The 20,376-nt window shown below is 34.7% G+C and overlaps 1 long non-coding RNA gene across 1 annotated transcript in view; it reads left to right on the top strand.

Moving 5' to 3' along the window:
• LOC131382296 (uncharacterized) overlaps nt 1-20,376 on the top strand; it is a 137,086-nt gene that overhangs the window by 88,222 nt on the left and 28,488 nt on the right. Inside the window, exon 2 of the long non-coding RNA XR_009211628.1 lies at nt 10,488-10,608. This is a non-coding gene — a long non-coding RNA (uncharacterized LOC131382296). The remainder of the gene's footprint in view (nt 1-10,487; nt 10,609-20,376) is intronic.

Genomic DNA, 20,376 nt, shown 5'->3' with positions numbered 1-20,376 from the left:
GTGATGTAGATGCTGCTGATGCACAGCAATATTTTGTTTAAAGATAAAATTCATCCACCTTTGAATTTTGTTCTTCTCTTTATTTCCTACCCTTTCCAACATTTTTAATTGTATAATACTGTTTCCTGAGCGCCATACTCTGTTCATTGAAATATCTGGCAAATATTTTACCTTAGTATAAAATCATTCAAGTCATAAGCACTTTTTAAATATTTATTAAAGGTAATAAACATGATAAGGGATCCAGTTTGGGGGTCAGAGATACACCAATTATTCACTTTCAGACTCTTTTAGAACTGGTTCCCTCTATCTAATTTCCCCCTTGGGGCAAAATGATAAGAGCAAATGTCACCCTGCAAATCCAGGGACATCTGTACTATAGGAGAGGGAACCTGAAATTATACATCCCAGAGCTTATATATAGCAGCATGCACAGCTGTGCCTCCTTACTGGAGAAACGTAAATTTGTCCTTTAATAAAAACAAAACAAATCTCTAGTTTTCTAGGCTCATTATTTTTTAGCATATTAATGAATGGGTTTAGAGGCAATATTTCTGTAAATCTCTCCTAATAAATTTGCAATCTCCAACACTTATTTATAACAACATTGCCAGTAATTTAAGCTTAGAAAGGCTTGGCCTTAGAGAAATACAAAAAAATTCATAGATCATTTATTCCCACAAAACTTACTTTTTCATTCATGTATACTTTTTGCACATTACGTATTTTGGATTTCAGAATGATATTTATTAATAACCTATTATCACTGTTCCTAACCTGCATCTTGTCTTCTTTGTTTGCTTCCTCCCTCCCTCCCATTCTTTTCTCTCTATTCGAACCATTTTCTTTACACTGAATGTCCACAGCAAACCATTCTAAAGAGTTTAATGTATAACTAAGCAAACACTTTTCTTAATCCAATTTTCTGTTAAAGGATATTTGAATTGTTTGGTTGGGGCTATTAGGAAAAAATAATATTAAAAACATTCTTGAGCAAGTCTTTTCTGGTTAAATAGGAGTAAAATTTCTGGGTCATAGGGTAAATATATATAACTTTATAAGATTTTATAAGTATTCCATTTGTTTTACATCCTTAGCAAGACTTAACACTGCTAGTCTTTTTTTTCCCTTTATTTTAGTCATCCTAATGTATATAAAATAGGCTTATAAAATAGTTTATTGGTTAACTTGAGGATGTTTTATATCTTTAAACTTTAAAATACCCTATGAAAGATTATAAAATATTATTTCCTTATCAGCTTTATTGAACTATTATTGACGAACATTCTATATAATTGAGGGGTTAAAAGTGAGGTTTTGATATACTATACACCAATGGAATGATTACTACAGTCAAGCTAATTAACATGCCTATCATCTCTCATGGTTACCTTTTGTGTGTGTGTGGTGAGAATACTAAAATTCTACTTATTCCTTCAGTGTGGGCAACAGTGTGCAACTTTTCGGTGCTGTGGAGCATCACAGCAGCTGAGGTTCAGTGTGCAGATACATGCAGAGCTACAACAGCTCCAGGGTCTAGGGTTCAGGAGCTTCCTTTGTGAAGTAGATCTGATGTCTAAGAAATGGGCCCTCATAGCACGACTGTGGAGCCAGGGTTGAAAGTGCAGGTGCATGAAGATCAACCACGGCTCCAAATTCAGGGCTCTGGCTAGCCCACAGTGATGGTGTATGTGATGTCTGAGGCATGGACATTCATGTGACTGTGCAGCCATGGTCTGGAGCAGAGGTAAATGCTGAGCGGCCAAGGTTCTGAGGTCTAGGACATGTGCAGGCTTGGGAGGGTAACAACCCCAGTCCTGGGTGGCATAACAAAGGCTCCTCCTTGGGTGAAAGGGCCCAGCTGCCTCTTCTTTTCCATTGGGTCCACAGCAGTGATGGCTGTTGGTTATCTTAATGGTGAAAGCTGCAGTTCTCCTCTATACAGCAGGAAGCGAGGGTCTATGCTAATGAATAATAAGGGGACCTCTAGTGTGAAAATGTTCGGGAGTTCTTGCCTACTACAGGAGCTATTGAATAGCTCATTGACAAAGGCTGATGGAGTACAAAGCTAGCCACTGGGGACTGTGGTAACATCTGTTGCATGGCTGATACTGATAGCCGCTGCCCCTCTCCTTTACACCTAGCTGTCTCCAGACATCTCAGGTATGGGAATCTCTCCAGAAATACTCCACTGTGTTGCTCCAGGTTCTTATTTGGACTCTGGAGTCCTGTGAGGGCTACTGTGTGTGTAGATAGATTCAAATTGACGGTTTTTCTTGTGGAATGAAGGTGAGAATCTCCTACTCTGCACCTTAGAATATTATTCTTTTAATCTAGATAAAGTACTTGGTCTTTTAATTGGTGTCTAAAATTTCTCTTTTCAAGCAGAGTTGACTTATGTGATCTTAGTTTATGTCTAGACTCATTTGTCTGTAATGTTTTTTAGTACGTAAATGGTATCTTAAGTTCAATTGCATTACCTAGTAATCACTGATGTATAGAAAACACTTGTAATTGACAACTTTGTATAAGTTCTGATAAACTATGCTTTTTCCTTGGTAATTTAACAATAACTTAATTTAATTATAATTGTTACATCTTTTTATTTTTGCATTACTTGATTCCATCTACCAGGCATGCCAGGACGATGTTAAATAGTGGAAATATTTAGTAGGCAAATTTCTTGATGATTTCAAAAGGCAATCATCTTAAGTTTCAACATTAAGTATGATACTACATTTGCTTTAGGATGTTGACATATAATCATTACCAAGTTAAGAAGTTTTCTTTTATTATTCTCTGAGAATTGTTTTATTAATTACTACAGTTAAAAGTTTTAACATAATCAAAGATTTTAATATAATCATTTAAAAAATTACTATAATCAAAATGTCTTTGTAAAAAACTCTCTTTCAGATATTGAGATACTTATGTGATATTTCTCCTTCAATTAATATATTGAATTGCATAATTACATTTTCTAAACTTAAACACACTTCCAAGTTTAGGACCTAAGTTAATAATAGCATATCGATAAAGAAATAATTTTGAGTTTGATTCACTAACAATTGATTTTTGAATCCATGCTAAATTGTGTCATTTGGTTTCTCAGGGTTTGGCACCATGGTTATATAAGTCTCATCTAATGAATTTGGGAGTGTTCTCTCAATCTCTCTCTCTGATTTCAAGTTTATTATTGAAAAGAACTTATAGACTATTTGTTAGAGAACACTAGTAAACAAGCCTGGCCAACACGGGGAAACCTCGTCTCTATTAAAAATCCAAAAATTAGCAGGGGGTGGTTGTATGTGCCTGTAAACCCAGCTACTTAGGAGACTGAGGCAGGAGAATCACTTGAGCCTGGGAGGTGGAGGTTGCAGTGAGCCGAGATCGAGCCACTGCACTCCAGCTTGGGTGACAGAGCAAGACTCTATGTCAAAAAACAAAACAAAACAAAAAGCATATAGAACTACCTTGCTTTATGTATACTTAAGATTCTACTACATAACATGCTCAACAATAAACAAAGTGAGTTACTAATAGCCACAAGGTGTGTGTGTGTGTGTGTGTGTGTGTGTATATATATATAAACACCTTGTGTTTATATATGTATATGTGTTTACAAACATACATATGTATGAAGTTAATATGCATATGTGATACAGGCAAGCAATAGCAATTCTCCCAGAAGTGAACTGTTCCTGGCCTTAGAGAAGTAAAATGGGAAATCTCCACATAAAATTGATCAGAACTAGAGGGTATAAAACTGGCTTCAAAAGACGGAATAATCTAGTTCTACCTTGCTTTATGTATACTTAAGATTCTACTACATAACATGCTCAACAACAAACAAAGTGAGTTACTAATAGCCACAAGGTGTGTGTGTGTGTGTGTGTGTGTGTGTGTATGTATATATATATAAACACCTTGTGTTTATATATGTATATGTGTTTACAAACATACATATATATGAAGTTAATATGCATATGTGATATAGGCAAGCAATAGCAATTCTCCCAGAAGTGAACTGTTACTGGCCTTAGAGAAGTAAAATGGGAAATCTCAACATAAAATTGATCAGAACTAGAAGGTATAAAACTGGCTTCAAAAGACAGAATAATCTAGTTCTACAAGATTCTTTATTGTAAATGATTGGAAATATTAATGTATGAATTGAATAAGAGTCATTCAGAAGTGTACCAGGTCACTCTCAGAAGAAAAGACATGACATCACCAGAGAAAGCTTTAGCCACATTTATCCTGACAATAGGTAGATGTAATAGCAAATGTGAATATGTGTCTGCCTCTGTTTCATGTTGTGAAGAAAAGCATGGAAGCCATATGACTTTTCTGGTTTGTATTCCATACTCAACAGGAATGTTTTGGGATAATTTGACTTCTTAGACAGTTTGCCTACAAGTAGTCAATGCCCTCTTCAAATCAATGAAGACATTTTGGTCTTTATGAAAGATCCACTTACAGATATGTATATATTAGGCTTGCAAATAATTTATAGCACTCCATTAATTTGTGGACGTGGATGAGATTGAGTTTCAGACAATACCTTTGAGAAACAGATCCCGGAAAAATATCATTTCAACAAAATATCCCCTGGTATGGATGTAACTAGAAAATCAGTTAGACTTCCTAAAACACTACCCCTCCCCTAATTTGACCTCCATCCCAAAGAATACTTCATTTACTTCTGAAGATTTCTTTCCTTTTGAAAAATTAGACTTCATTTTTAAGGCATTTTTAGGTTCACAGCAAAATTGAGAACAAGATACAGAGATTTCCAGTATACTGTCTTCCTCCACATGCACAGACTTCCCCACTGTCAACACCTTGTAGCAAAGTAGTATATTCATTATAGTTTATGAACCTACAGTGATACATCTTTATCAGCTAAAGTTCATAGTTTACATTAGGGCTCACCCTTGGGGTTACATATTCTGTGACTTTTGACAAATATGTAATGGCATGCACCCACCATGATAGTGTCTTACAGAATAGTTCCACTGTCTTAACAATCCTGTGCTGCATCTGTTCATCTCTACTTACCACCTAACCCTTGGAAATCACTGACACTTTTATTGTCTCCATACTTTTGCTGTTTCCAGAATGTCCTATAGCTGGAATCATGTAATATGTAGTATCTTCCTATTTGCTTCTTTCATTCAGTAATACACATTTTAAGTTTTCTCTATGCTTTTTATGGTTTAATAGCTCATTTATTTTTAGAGATGAATAATATTGTATTGCCTGGATATGCCATAGTTTATCTATTTACCTACTGAAGGACATTTTGGCTGCTACCAAGTTTAGGCAGTTATGAGTAAAGCTGCTATAAATATCTGTGTGTAGGTTTTTATATGGAAATATGTTTTTAACTCTTTCGAGTAAATACCAAGGAGTGTGAATGCTGGATTAAATGATAAGAGTATGTCTAGTTTTGTAAAAAAATTGCCAGTCTTTAAGAATGGCTGTACTATTTTTTGTTTCTACCATCAATAAATGAGAGTTCCTGTTCCTCCATATTCTCACCAGCCTTTGGTGTTATCAGTATTTTGGGTTTTGACCAATAGGTGTATAGGAGGTGTATAGTAGTATCTCGTTGTTGTATTAATTGAAAAATCCCTAATGATATTTGATTTCGAGCATCTTTTCTTACTTTTTTGCCACCTGTATATCTTTGGTGAGGTGTTGGTGCAAGATTTTTGTCCATCTTAAAATCAGGCTGTTCATTTTTTTAAAGTTGATTTTTAAGAGTTCTTTGTAATATTTTGGAGAACAGTCATTTTTCAGATACAGGCATACCTCAAAGACATTGCTGATTTGGTTTCATATTACCATAATAAAGTGAATATCTCAATAAAGCTAGTCACAAACAGTTTTTTTTTTTGGTTTCCCAGTGCATGAAAAGTTATGTTTACAATATACCGTAGTCCATTAAGTGTGTAATAGCATTATGTCTTAAAATGAACCTGCTTTAAATAAAATATTACATTGATTAAAAATGCTAACAATCATTTGAGCCTTCAGCATGTCATAATCCTTTAGCTGACAAAGGGGCTTACCTTGATGTTGATGGCTGCTGACTGATCAGGATGTTGTTGCTGAAGGTTGGGTGGTTGTGGCAATTTCTGAAAATGAGAAAACAACAAAGTTTGCTGCATTTGTTGACTCTTCCTTTTACAAAAGACTTATCGGTTATATGAAATGCTGTTTGATAGGATTTTACCCACAGTAGAACTTCTTTCAAAAGTGGAGTCAATCTCCTCAAACATTACCAGTACTTTACCAAATACATTGACGTAATAGTCTAAATCCTTTATTGTCATTTCAACAATGTTCACGGCATCATCGCTAGGAGTAGATTTTATCTCAACAAACTACTTTCTTCACTTATCCATTAGAAGCTACTTATCACCTATTCAAGTTTTATCTTGAAATTGAAACAATTTAGTCACACCTTCAGGTTTCACTTCTAGCTCTAATTTTCTGGTTCTTTCTACCTCATCTGCAATGACTTTTTCCACTGAAGTATTTAACCCCTTAAAGTTATTCATGAGGGCTGGACTCAACTTCTTCCAAGCTCCTGTAAATATTAATATTTTCACCTCCTCTCATGAATCACAAAGGTTCTTAATGACATCTAGAGTGGTGATTTTTTTTTCCAGAAAGTTTTCAATTTACTTTGCTCAGATCAATCAGAGGAATCACTCCTTATGGCAGTTTTATCCCTCTGTAATGTATTTATTTATTTATTTATTTATTTTATTTTTGAGACAGAGTCTTGCTCTGTTTCCAGGCTAGAGTGCAGTGGTGTGAGAGCTTACTGCAACTTCCGCCTCCTGGGTTCAAGTGATTCTCCTGCTTCAGCCTCCCTAGTAGCTAGGATTGGAGGTGCACGCCACCATGCCTGGCTAATTTTTGTATTTTTAGAAGAGATGGGGTTTCGTCATGTTGGCCAGGCTGGTCTCGAACTCTGGGATTCCGGGTGTAAGCCACTGCGCCCAGCCTGAAATGCATTTCTTAAGTAAGAATACTTGAAAGTGAAAATCACTGATCCATGGGCAAATGGGTCAGAATGGATATTTTGTTAGCTGGCATGAAAACACAGTAATTTCTTTGAACATGTCCATCAGAGTTCTGGGATGACCAGGTGCATTGTCAATCTGCAGTAATATTTTGAAAAGAATCTATTTTGCCAAGCAGTAGGTCTTGATTGTGGGCTTAAACGTGTTCAGTAAACTATGCTGTAAACAAATGTGCTATAATCCAGGATTTGTTGTTCTATTTACAGAGCACAGGCAGAGTCAATTTAGTATACTTTTAAGGGTCTTAGAATTTTTGGACTGGCACATAAGCTTTGGTTTCAATTTAAAGTCACCAGCCGCATTAGCTACTAACAAGAGGGTTAGCGTCTCCTTTGAAATTTTAAAGCCGGGCATTTGCTTCTCTTTAGCTGCTTCCCTTTAGTCCTAGACGGCACCTTCTTCCAATATAAGGTTGTTTTACCTCCATGGAAAACCTGTTTTTTACTGTAGATGCTTTCATGCGCGTCCATGTGAAGAGACCACCAAACAGGCTTTGTGTGAGCAATAAAGCTTTTAATCACGTGGCTGCAGGCGGGCTGAGTCAGAAAAGAGAGTCAGCGAAGGGAGATAAGGGTGAGGCCATTTTATTGGATTTGGGTAAAGGAAAATTACAGTCAAAGGGGGGTTGTTCTCTGGAGGGCAGAGTAGGGGTCACAAGGTGCTCAGTAGGGGAGCTTTTGAGCCAGGATGAGCCAGAAGAAGGAATTTCACAAGACAATGTCATCAGTTAAGGCAGGAACAGGCCATTTTCACTTCTTTTGTGGTGGAATGTCATCAGTTAAAGCAGGAACCGGCCATCTGGATGTGTACTTGCAGGTCACAGGGGATATGATGGCTTAGCTTGGGCTCAGAGGCCTGACATTCCTGTCTTCTTATATTAATAAGAAAAATAAAATGAAATAGTGGTAAAGTGTTGGGACGGTGAAAATTTTGGGGGGTGGTATGGAGAGATAACGGGTGATGTTTCTCAGGGCTGTTTCGAGCAGGAGTAGGGGTGGTGTGGGAACCTAGAGTGGGAGAGATTAAGCTGAAGGAAGATTCTGTGGTAAGGGGTGATATTGTGGGGTTGTTAGAAGAAACATTTGTTGTATAGAATTATTGGTGATGGCCTGGATACAGTTTTGTATGAATTGAAAAACTTGCTCCAGAATAGGCTTGGGCTTAAGGGAATGTTATGGCTGGTTTGATCTTCTATCCACACCATTAAAATTTCTTCCCTATCAGCAATAAGCCTGCTTTGCTTTCTTATCATTTGTGTATTTACTAGAATAGCACTTTTAATTTTTGTTAAGAACTTTTCCGGCTGGGCGCGGTGGCACTTTGGGAGGCTGAGGCGGGCGGATCATGAGGTCAGGAGATCGAGACCACGGTGAAACCCTGTCTCTGCTAAAAATACAAAAAATTAGCCGGGCGTGGTGGCGGGCGCCTGTAGTCCCAGCTACTCGGAGAGGCTGAGGCAGGAGAATGGCGTGAACCCGGGAGGCAGAGCTTGCAGTGAGCCGAGATCCCACCACTGCACTCCAGCCTGGGCGACAGAGTGAGACTCCGTCTCAAAAAAAAAAAAAAAAAACTTTTCCTATGCATTCACAACTTGGCTAGATGTTTTGTGCAAGAAACCTAGCTTTTGGTCTATCTCAGCTTGTGACATGTCTTCCTCATTGAGCTTAATCATAACCAGCTTTTGACTAAAAGTGAGAGACATAGTTAGAGGCCATTACAGAATTATTAATTGGCCTAATTTCTATATCACTGGTCTCAGGAAATATGAAAACCCAAAGAAAGGGATACAGATGGAAGAATGTTTTTCAATGAAACAGTCAGAATACACACAACATGTATCAGTTACATTCTTCATCTTGTATGGACATGGATTGTGACATCACAAAACAATTGCAATAGTAACATCAAAGATCACTGATTGCAGATTACCATACAGGTATAATAATAGTGAACAAGTTTGAAATATTGTGAGAATTACCAAAATGTGACATGGAGACATGAAGTCAGCTCATGCTGTTGGAAAAATAGCAATGACAGACTTGCTCGACAAAGGGTTGCTGCAAATCTTCCATTTGTAAAAGGTACTATATATGTGAAGCACAGTGAGGTCTAATCCAATAAAACAAAGTATGCCTGCATGTGTTCTGCAAATAGTCTCTCCCAGTTTGTGGCTTGTCTTCTCATTCTCATTTTAGTGCCTTTCAAAGAAAAGTTATTAATTTTAATGAAATGCAGCCTATCAATTATTTCATCATGAGTTGTGCCTTTACTGATGTATCTAAAAGGTCATCACTAAACCTAAGGTCATCTAGATTTTCTCCTACATTATCTCATAGGAATTTTACAGTTTTGCATTTTATAATTATGTCTATCATCTATTTTGAGTTCATTTTTGTAAAGAGTGAAAGGTCTATGGGTAGATTCTTTTTTTTTTTTTTTTTTTTGCATGAGGCTGTCCAGTTTTTCCAGCATCATTTGTTGAAAAGAATATTTTTGTTCCATTGTATTTCCTTTGGTTCTTCATCAAAGATCAGTTTATTTTGTTTATGTGGATGTGTATTTCTTTGTAGTCTTGTAGTCTTCGTTAACAATTTATTTTGCAGATGTAACGAAGGCTGTGACAGGACATCAGTTACCCTTTCGGGATGAAAGTATTTATTTTTAAAGCTGCTTGGAGTGTTGCTGGTAGAGAACCTTCGGCTGTCAGCCTTTTTTGGGGTTGTGCTCAGCAGCTTTGCACATGGATCTGAGCTTTTTCTGAGATAACCCACATCCAAAGAATGATTAACACAGTGGGAATAAGAAAGCAGTCCGTTTTGCCCAACTCAGCATAATGATGAGGGGCCTGATGACTTAAAGATCCCTGAGGCTGTGGTTAAGGCTTTTGCTGAGAAGGCATGGAAACGTGCTTTAATTTAGGCTGCCGTAATGAGAGACCATAGACTGAGTAGCTTATAAAAAACAGAAATTTATTTATCATAGTTTTGGATGCTGTCAAATCCAATATCAGGGTGCTGTCAGATCCATTGTCTGCTGGGGCCCATTTTCTGGTTCATGGATGGCAGGTCCTCTTGCTGGGTTCACACATGGTGGAAGTGGGCTAGCTAGCTCTCAGGGGTCTCTTTTATAAGGGTGAATCCCTTATAAAAGGGCTCTGCCCTCATGACCTAATTGCCTCCCCTTAAAGGCCCCTTCTTTCTAATATCATCTTTGGGGCTAGAATTTCAGCATATCCATTTTGAGGGAACACAAATATATCGACCATAGTTTTCTACCATTCGTACAGCTTCTCTCTGTGCTCAAATATTTTTGTCTTGTTATCCTTTCATATATGTTGATTGAAGGGCATTCCCTCATAAATTTCCTGTGTTTTAATCTTTGTTTCAGAGTCTGCTTCAGGAACCAAACCTGTGAGTGTTGGCTGAATCATGGTCTCAGTCCTTAATGGAATGCCACTGTTTATGGAAAATAATGTGATTAAAGGGACAAGGACTTCAGATATTTGAAGGTAGGTTTACTATGTTTACAGACAGTTAAAGTCAGGAAGTAAAAATGCTTTTTGACCTATATTTCTATGGTAACGTTTTCTTGTCACTTTCTTATTTTGTTCATTTATTCAGTCATTGCCAGTTCTGTTTCCAAAGGATTTTGGTAATTTTCAAAACCCTTCTGCTGCTGAAATAAACTTTATTTAGAAAGAATAGATTGGTGAAGAGGCTTGGAAGCATCCACATAAACCTATAGTGCCTGAGGGAGCTGATAATCCACTTTACATCGTCAAAACTCCAAGAACTCAAAAGTAATTTTCACGTTAAGATTCACTTATTTTAAATATCATCTTATGAGTTCAGCTTGAAGAAACCATGACCAATTTAAAGCTTCATATTTTTATAATTAGGGATTTCTAATTACATTGTGATCTATATTTTGCCAATGAATATCTACATAGAAACTTCCTTAAATACAATTTTAAATATTTTATGGTCCTGATTTTGCTACAATTATTCCAAATCACAAATGTATTTTAAAATTCTGGCAAGTCCTTGTCTATTCTATAGAAAATTCTTGCTTCATCCCCCAAAATATCACTTCTTTCAACTTTAACTAAATTAAATATAATTTCTGATATCAGAAACTACAAATATTTTGGATGTATAATTTGTTTTATTTAGTCAATTATGCTCATTCAAGAAAAAAGTCATGCAGTAATATAATAAATGCATCTTTTCCGTCATCAAAGACATCATAAAATAATTATGTTAGTAGTTAATTGAATAAACAACTATGTTAGTTATTTTAGGTTCATATCGAGCTTATAGGTAAATATTAACTCATAGTACTGGTTGTGGTTGCCTTGAAAATACACTCTTCAGATTTCCTACTCTCGGGAGCACGGTTCATTGACTGCTCCCATGACTACCCTTCCTGGATCTAACATGGTGATTATCCTAAGGTCATACTTTCCTTAGTAGTTTTTGGCTGATGACTGTGCAAGCCCATTCCTATAGGATGTGGGATTCCTGTAACAGAGGGCTTTGACTAGAGGACTCTTTATTGGCCTAGCCAATACTTTCTTAGTATTGAGCTATGGTCTGTCTTACTAACCTAGCCTCCTTACCTCCCTGCTTCTTTTACACATTTTGACCTCAGAGTATAAAAGCTCTTCCTGACTACTGCTTGTTTGATCTTATAGCCATTTGCTGTTTATGTTAGTGCATTAGGCGGTGAAGAACACTCAGTCCTGATAGATCAGGAAACTACCTAGAAAACGTCCTTTGGGGAAAAAAGGCCATACTTGCCAAATGGAAATAGATTAAAGTCATAGACAAAATGATTTTATTTTTATGGTTCAATGCCTTAGAAGTTTCCCAGTGTATTTTAAAAACTAAAGTAATTATTTTGTGTTCTTTATGATCCTTGATTTTGTCCGCATTTATTCATAGTATTTCTTTATAAGTTTTCTTATTATAATGGTTCTTTATTAATTCTTGATACCGTCCCTTGTCACTCGTGTGTTGTCAATATCTTTTTTGAGATTTTGTATTTTATTCTCATTTTCTTTTGGAGTCTTCTTGATAAGTGTTTCCCCACCAAGTCGAGGTGGGCTTTAGTCTGTACTGGGTACATATTCCTCCTGGCTTATGGTTCAGCAGAAAAGTGCGATACACGCCATTGCCATTATATGATACTACTTAGAATTGTAGTGCTTTTTGTAAATTTAGGGTACTTTTTGAAATTATAAATATGATATGGACTTTTAGATAATATTAGAAATTGCATATGGCTCAATTTGTGAATTCAAATTTTCTATTTTTTTAAGTTTATTAATAAATTGTAAATGTATCAAGTTTAAAAGATAATTTTAAAAATTAAAATAATTATATTGTTGCATGCATAATATATACAATGATGTTACAATATACATATACATAGTAAAATGGTTACTGTAGTGAATGAAAATGTAGTCATCTCACATAGCTACCCATTTCCCCCTTTGTGGCAAGATCAGCTGTAATCCACTCAATTAGCAAAAATCTGGAATACAATACATTATTTTTAACTACAGTCCTTATGTTGTACATTATATTTTTTGACTAGTTCATCCTACATATTTGCTATGCTGTATCCTTTGCCCTACAGCTCCCCATTTTCTCTCTCCTACCTAGACCCTGGTAATTACTGTTTTGGTTTCCATCTCTATATATTTGACCTCTTTTTTGTTTTCTTTCAGATTCCAAATATAAGTGAGATTGGGCAATATTTTTATTTCTGTGTCTGGCTTATTTCATTTGGCATAATGTCTTCTAGGTCTATCCATTTTGTGGCAAATGGCAGGAACTCCCCCTCCCCTTTTGTAAGGCCAAATAATATTTTATTAAACTTAGATATAGATACATGTACACATACATTGCAGTTTATTTATACATTCATCCATTGACAGACTTCTAGGTTGTTTCCATATTTTTACTATCGTAAATATTGATGCAAGGTGCATGGGAGTACATATATCTAAAAGGTGATGATTTCATTTCCTTTGAATATATATTCAAAGGAGGGCTACTTGGGTCATAAGGTAATTCTATTTTTAATTTCTTTAGGCATCAGCATACTCTTTTCCATAATGAATTCTCAAAACAGTAACATTTTATCATTTGCTTTAATTCTCTTTGCCAGTCACAATACAAAGTAAATGATAAAAATAAACTTAATGTTAAAATTTATAAGCATCCATAAACCTCCAATTAAAATTTTTGGTGTGTTTATCAAAACAATATTTCAATTCTACATTATTAACTTATAATATGAGGGTTATATATGTAATTCCTAAAATAAATTTATAATTTTCACATATATATATAGATGTTGGAGGTTTTATAGATTAATATGCAGATAAAATAATAAAGCTATTAAGAGCTTCAATGAATGAGTCAAACTGAGGAAAAGTACAAACTCCCAAGAGAATTGCAGGGAATATTATGTATATTGACACAAATACATCTCTAGACAGCACTTGGAACTCTGTTTCTTATTTTAGAACTATCTATAAAGCCCTTTATTGAGATATGTTAAGTCTATTCATTATATTTATGCTACTGCAGATTATTTTAAATATATCTTTATTTTCATGAAGTCTAACTTCAGAGGCAATGTGGAAAGTTACTTGGATTATGGACAGGTGAGAAAAAAACATATTTCTGCTAAATATACTAATTATGATCTATTATAGAAGGCCAAGGGATACCAGTTTATGACAGAGGTGTCTGGTGCATGGCTGGGAACACATGGAGTTTGGAGAGGAGTGGGAGAAATTATGTGAGAATAAGCTGAAGACAAACAATTCTTACTTCGATAATCAGAGATTCCATTTCTCTTTTCTCCCTGATGAATCTTTTGGTAAATTTGAAATCAGACCAAGGATTCCGAGGAGCTATATCAGTAATTTAGCTCAGATTCAATATGGGTTAGACGGAATTTTGTGGGAAGCAATTACTAAACATAACATTGCATTGCACCTTTGAGAAAACAAGTTTAGAATCCCAACTAACAGACCTACGAATAAAATCTTATAACAATATCTGTCTATAAACTAGGACTTATGCACCTAACCAAAATAAATATTGCTTCTCCTGAAAGTAAGAGATGACTATTTTGAAGATTTTCTTTATGTTTCTGGAATGCTTCCATCGGTGTTTTGAAGCATGATAGATTCCCTGAAGTGTTATGAGGTAGCTCTTCTCTCAGGATAATATGTTTAGTGTGGGTTGCTATTGTGGCAAAATAAATCACATCTCAATGTCCTCTGTTTAAAACTGCAATATCAAGGACACGGGTTTGCTTTGTAGTCTATGACTCTGCCACACAGTAAAAAATTAATGTCTATTCATTACAATCTTCTTTAAAATCATATTTAAATGAAAAACGAAGCCCAATTTTAATAACCTGTTAAGATTTAATCTTATAAAATTGAAATTTAATTATAAAGTAGAAGTATGAACTTTCTTATTCTGCTACTTTTAAGTTAATTTTGAGAAGGTGAGGAGTGTCTCATTTCAATTTTTGTTTTTGAGATATAGGATCTTATATGTAGGAAGGAGCATAGACTCTGTCATGCCAAGGGTGTATTTAAATAAACCTCAGCTCATGAATGACTGATCTTAAGAATTAGAAAGCATCTCTAGTGTGAGCAATTAGACCTACTTTTATTGTTAAGTTCTGGTTCAATAAGCATGAAATTCTAGGGAATGGATTGTGAGTTATAGCACTCCAGGGTCCTTACTTCATTGGCAACTTCTAATGTTTCTATAATGAAACACCGCTTTGATATTCAAAATTCTCCTTTGTTTAATGATCCCTGTAATGCCTTTTGATGTTTCAATCACTCATGTGTTGGTTGAGCCCAGGTTTAGAAAATACTATCAACGTTGCCAGCGATATTAAGGAAAAAAAACATATCCAATGCAATGCACTATGCAAAGACAGATGAATAGATTGATGCAGAATTGGATAAATGTTGTATAAATAACTTGTTAATTTTAGCTGATATTCTGAGTAAAAGCATGCTTTCCTCTCCACTGAGCTTCCACATAGCCATGTGATACTTTCTGGGCTGTAATGTGTCACTTCTGAGTCAGCTATTTTATTTTTGCCAGTCAATTATCTGGCCCTTTCTTTCCATATTGAAGTATTTGTGAAGCATGTGTCAGAATGTGGTCTGTGAACAGCCTTATTTCATAAGTTATAACAGTGAGCAGAGGCCTCCCCTGTCAACCCACACTGTGCCTGTACAGTAAATAAGAAATAAACCTTCGTTGCTGAAGATGAGCCCGAATCTTATAGTAGCAAAATGTAGCCTATTCTGCTAATGCGAATAGAAAAATGGAAATGGATTTCTAGACAATTATTCAATAAGTATTATGTAAGGAACATAAGACAATATTTCTCTTAAAAAACTTTTCTTACCAGTTAAAATTTGTTACACCAATATTATATACCATCTGAAAATCATTCTTTTTTTTTCTTGGATGACCATTAAGTCAGGAAGTCAGACATTTGCATGTTGTTGTGCATTAATATCTGCTTATTGAAAGACCAATAATTAGGCTAAAATCCAAGAAACATTTAATTCATGCTCTCCGTTTCACAAAAATAACTGAAATTAAAGAAATTTACCAAAGGTTACCTATGATAATAAAAACATGCATGATAAAAACCAATTTTCTGAAAAATGAAGTCAGGGGCCATTACTAAAATCACGTTTCATTAATATTATTATCTAGCTGTGCATGCGCGAGGCAGCAGCAGAACTTTGCAGAGAAAAGGATGTGTTGCAATGTCATTTTGCAGTGCATTAAAGAATGCATAAAAAGCATATTCTGAGATGGCAGAGGAAGAGTTATAGAAGAGGGAGAGGGTAGAGCAAACTACTCACAACACAAAAAGGAAAATCCCTGCAATTTTTATATGAATGTCACACAACTATTGTTCCAAAGGGACTCAAAGTGGCTTTACAGTCCTCGAGTCCATATGTCAAGTAAGCCACAACAACTTTTTTGTAAACATTTCAATAGCTGTTATAAGTAAAAGCACATCTTTACCTTCTGAGAAAACTGGTGTACAATTCAGGATCTTTTCTACAAATCTTCAGGCAAAATTCTATCTTCGGCAAAATTATTCCCTTTGATAATTTCTGAATTTGTCTAGCCTTTATTTCTTTCCAATCCACATGTTTGATGTATAAGTAGATTATTCTTACTTCACATATGTTCAGAAAAGAAGAAACTCTGATTCTTTCAAGACATCCTCAAAATAATGACTTGAAGCTAAACTTATATTTATAAAAGTTGCCAAGATTTTTAGGTAAAATTCAATATAAATGTACCTAGTTAAATTTTATCACTGCTTATCAGAATCAGGCTATATGTGGTATGGTATCTGTGCTTTGTTTATCCCTGTTTTAATAGGCATTTCATTGACATTTTGATAGACTTCTCCAGTCCTTGAGGTTATTAACTTCTGTGCTTCAAGTTATTAAAGTCAAAGCAATGCAATTAAAAGTACTCCTTTGATCATGTATTATTCGCTTATTTTTAGCTTTGTATATTACAGTAGAAAGTTTATAAAAAGCTCAAAGTTTTAGATGCATCTGAAGAGACATTCCTAAATAATAACAGACTTTCTATAATTATTTCTTTGAAACTGCTGTCTGGACATTTTGAAATGCAATTATCGTTGACTGACACTACATATATATGAATTTGGAGCTACAATTTTTCAGACTTGATTTTCTGGTCCTTGAATGAAGAGCAAAGTACATGAAAATTACTGTTGACAAAGCCAATAGTTTTGTATCCTTGGAAATATGGCAAGGAATTCAACTTCAAATGAAATTTATCTTATATTAAACTTGATTTTTATTTTATCAGGATTATAGTGCATTCACTATGTAACCATGAAATTCTGAGCTGACTGAAGTTCATAACTTGTAATAACATCAATGATTATAACAGCTTTTATTATCAATATTCTACATTATTTCCATTTTTTTCCTGTAAATTCTGTATATGTATGTGCAATTGTTGTGTTTAAAGTGAATGACAAATTAAGAGGTATGTAGAATTATTCTCCTTTTATAAATGAAAAGACTATAGCTTGAATCAGCTAAAATTCCTGCACTGATAAATGTCAGAGCCAGAACACAAATCCAGATTAATCTCATGTTAGCTATGTGATATTTTACTACCCCGCTTTGCATAGAATTGTGTTAAAATATATTTTAAAATGTATAATGATAACAGCTGATATTTCCAGAGCTTTTAGTTTGTGCCAGGCACTGTTAACAGCGATTCAAATAGTTTGACCCGTTACTTCTCACAGCATCTCTACATTATTTTACAGATAATGAATGGAATAGAGAGACTGCACAATGTACTAAATTCATACAGGTAGTAATTGAGCCAGGATTTTACTCAGTTGCAGAATCGAGGCTCTTCACCAGCCTATTTACTCTGACTTTTAGTTCTAACTCTATCATCTTGGAGAAGGAAAACATTTTCATGAATGCTATATTCGAGCTCCCTTCCAGAATAAGAAAATGCTATATGGATTCCCCACCTGTTCTCACTTCTACCTTGTTTCAAAACTTTGTTGTCTTCATTTATCCCAATCTACCCAGTACCCAGGTTTCATACTGTGTGAAAACATTTTGAAGTTTTATTTGCAAATAAAAATGATTCTGAGGCCACATGTCTCTTCAGTGAGTGTAATGAGTATATGATAATTTCTGCTAAAGATACAGGATAGTGGATTTGTGATTCAGTTGTCACATATTTACCATAAAAGATATAAATCCTTATCTAAGCTTAAACAAAAATGATATAAGTAACTCATCTATTGCTCTAGCTCTATCTTGTACCTCAGTTTTAAATTGCAGGCTTCTACCTAGTCTTAAATATTCAGCTTATTCCACAGTCTTTGTCAGGGTCTGTTTTCTTCATTGTGCCTGAGCATCTGCCTTAGGAAACTATTGACCACTCTGAAAACCAGTCTCTGTAGAGATGAGACTTTGTCTTCACTTGACAGCCCCACTGTCTTTAGCTTGAAGACAGTTGCCTTTTTTATGATGATGGATTGTTACCATAAGGACTACTTGCCTAACTGATTTTCTACTCTGTGTTTCACCATTCTCAAGTAATGTTCCTGGCTTATCAGACTGAGTTTCCTCCAGGAGCTCTGATTGTGGTGTCAATCTCATTATTATTTGAAGTGCTACTCGGATGACATAGTTATAGAACTTTCATCAATCTCAGCATATGTTTCAGACATTGATAACTTGCCAGTGTGTGTCTTAAAATACGCTGTTCAGAATCAAACAAAATGGTGCAGAACTCAGTGATAAACTCTCACTGTATCCTTGAACTTTGTATTACACTTCTGTTACAATGGCCAAAAAATGGCATTAGACTTTGTAGCAGCTGGTATCATTCATAACTCCTGATGAATTTGCAGGCAAACACAATTCATATAAGAATGCTGTAAAGACAAATGTTCTCCTTATGCATCTAGTTAATTAACATCTGGTTATAGGACCTCATTTTTATGTATCTTAAATATTAACAAATAATCATATTTGAAGACTTTTCATCCTATGATTAAAAAATTCAGATTCAGTAAGTCACATAATGGCTATTTCTACTATATTTGTGCCCTCAGCAAAGGTGTTGAAATTATTTTTTATTAAAATAGACAGGGCCAAATTAGAGTTCTTTGACATGCCCCAAAACATCTTTATTCAGCCTAACATTGAGCATCAGTCAATTTTCTTTAAACAATCGTTGTCAACCAGAATGTGGATGCTACTGATCCTAGTGAACAAGGATTTACTGAGTGTTTGCAAAGGTTCCTGTCTATGATTATTTCCTCAGCTTATTTCTGATGAGAGGTAAGGTGGTTTTCTAGTCAGCTACATGTGATTTTCAATTTCATCAGGATTTCAGTACAACTTCTGTCTTAGTTGACACATAAAGTGCATAACCTTATCATCTTTAATAAGAAATGAGAACACAGTGTTTTGGAACTTTTCAAAGAACATAATCTTGAGCTCTTTGATAAATTATATCTCTCCAATATAAAGTGAATAGGAATTACTCTCTATGACATATATACCAAACACTCTGCAATTCTTACCTCCCTCTCATTACTTAAGTAATCAATACTTGGAAAGTGAACACATAGTGGAAGTTACATGGAACCCTTACATTGTATGCACGTTTTTGTGAATATTTATTTTGGAAATAATTTGCTTTATATTTATAATGCATTTATGTGAATTGAATGATATAGAAAAATGCAATTATAATAATGTTTTATTGGGTATTATGACAGGAACTGTGCTAAATGCTATACATGCATGATCATATTTCATCTATGCAATGTATTAAACACATTTTAAATACTCATAATTTGCCTATGAAGTAAGGAAAGCTTGAAGAGCCAATCATTGGCCCATGAACAACAGCTAGAGCTCTGATTCAAGTGCCAGAGCCCACACTCTCAGACACCAAGAGTAGTTGTTTTCTTAATGAAATTATGACAGTTAAAAACAAAGTTGTTTATGGGGACAGTACATAATGAGTATATATGTTGACAGAGATTCAAAAGATTTTCAAATATTTTCCTGACTGAGCCAGTAGCTCTTTGATATAAAAGTAGAGAAATACCTTGCTTGTCAATATCTTGTTTATTTTTCAATGTCATTTAGCTGCTCTTTGAGCAAAAAATCATTTATTAAGAAAAGAAAATAAGGAAATCAATTTTTTCAATTACTGAATGTATAAACTTTCTGTCTGCAAAGGAATTTAAGGAATATATAATCTGCTCAAATGTTAATACTTTCCATCAGAAACATCACAAACTTGACTTCATCTGAATTTTATCCTATTTTTCTATAGCTCCATCATGGAAAAGACCTCTGAAAAGATTTTTTTTTAATTTTAGATATTTTTCTTTCCCTTTCTTTTGAATTAAAATTCATCTTATTAAATAAATCAAGGAAATGTTTCTTATAACATGTGGGTTCATCTCTAGTCAATTACTGTTTATTGCTGTTGCATTTTTTATAATAAAATGCATGGCACTGTTCTCATTCATCAGTCTTTAAGCTAACTTCATTAAAAATAAGTTTTTATGAAAAAGCATTACAGCATTTACTAACTAATAATGACATTATTTTTGATGTGAGTTTAGTAATAAAAATGAGAAAAACATTTCAAGCAGCTAA

Source organism: Hylobates moloch, unplaced genomic scaffold (assembly GCF_009828535.3).
Source record: "Hylobates moloch isolate HMO894 unplaced genomic scaffold, HMol_V3 SCAFFOLD_22, whole genome shotgun sequence".
In the NCBI taxonomy this organism is placed as follows: Eukaryota; Metazoa; Chordata; class Mammalia; order Primates; family Hylobatidae; genus Hylobates; species Hylobates moloch.
Note: the sequence above shows the minus strand (reverse complement) of the source record. Positions and strands in the feature narration are given on the sequence as shown.